The sequence below is a fragment of the Chiloscyllium plagiosum genome, chromosome 31, assembly GCF_004010195.1.
Source record: "Chiloscyllium plagiosum isolate BGI_BamShark_2017 chromosome 31, ASM401019v2, whole genome shotgun sequence".
NCBI classification, from domain to species: domain Eukaryota; kingdom Metazoa; phylum Chordata; class Chondrichthyes; order Orectolobiformes; family Hemiscylliidae; genus Chiloscyllium; species Chiloscyllium plagiosum.
In genome coordinates this window covers 38,661,444-38,662,745 of record NC_057740.1, presented here as the reverse complement: position 1 = coordinate 38,662,745, position 1,302 = coordinate 38,661,444, and positions in this window count along the sequence as shown.

Below are 1,302 nucleotides of genomic sequence, written 5' to 3'. Positions count from 1 at the left end.
TGTGTGTGTGTGTGTGTGTGTGTAAAACAAATCAAACCCTGTTGAAATGGGTCAGGACAAGAGACCATAAGACCATAAGACACAGGAGCAGAAATTAGGCCATTCAGCCCATCGAGTCTGCTCCACCATTCAATCATGGCTGATAAGGTTTTCAACCCCATTTCCTGCTTTCTCTCTTTAACCTTTGATCCCCTTGGCAATCAAGAACCTATCTATCTCTGTCTTAAATATACTCAATGACCTGGCCTCCACAGCCCTTTGTGTTAGTGAATTCCATAGATTCCCCACTCTCTGGCTTAAGAAGTTTCTCCTTATCTCCATTCTAAAAGGTCTTCCTTTTACTCTAAGGCTGTGCTCTTGGGACCTAGTCTCTCCTACCAATGGAAACACCTTCCCAATGCCCACTCTGTCCAGGCCACTCAGTATTCTGTAAGCTTCAATCAGACCTCCCCATATCCTTCTAAACCCCATTGGGTATAGTCCCAGAGTCCTCAAACATTCCTCATATATTAAGCCTTTTATTCCTGGGACCATTCTTGTGACCCTCCTGTGGACCCTCTCCAGGGGCCAGTACATCCTTCCTGAGATATGGGACCAAAATTGCTCACAATATTCTAAATATGGTCTGACCAGAGTCTTATAAAGCCTCAGAAATACACCCCTGTTTTTATATTCTAGTCCTCCAAGATGAATGAGAGCATTGTATTTGCCTTCCTAACTACTGACTCAACCTGCAAGTTTACCTTAAGAGAATCCTGGACCAGGACTCCCAAGAGTCTTTGTACTTCAGGTTTCTGAATTTTCTCCTCATTTAGAAAACAGTCCATGCCTCTATTCTTCCAACCAAAGAAACTCAGTCAACTTGTGAATAAGGAGGAGAAAGTGAGGTCTGCAGATGCTGGAGATCAGAGTTGAAAATGTGTTGCTGGAAAAGCGCAGCAGGTCAGGCAGCATCCAAGGAACAGGAGAATCGATGTTTCGGGCATTTGCCCGAAACGTCGATTCTCCTGTTCCTTGGATGCTGCCTGACCTGCTGCGCTTTTCCAGCAACACATTTTCAACTTGTGAATAAACAAAGCATCTTGAAACTGACCATTCAACTATCAATGTTCCCGTATCTATTTCTTACAAATGACACACAGACTGATCTATATAACATTCTTTAAGTGTTTTCTTTTTGACTACTTTCTTATTCCCAATCGGTGAATATGTCTACCACATTATTATTTATTTTCATGATTAGTAATTAGTAAATTCAATCTTTTGTTAAAGAAGTTTGGTTAGAGTGGCTCCATTAAAAAT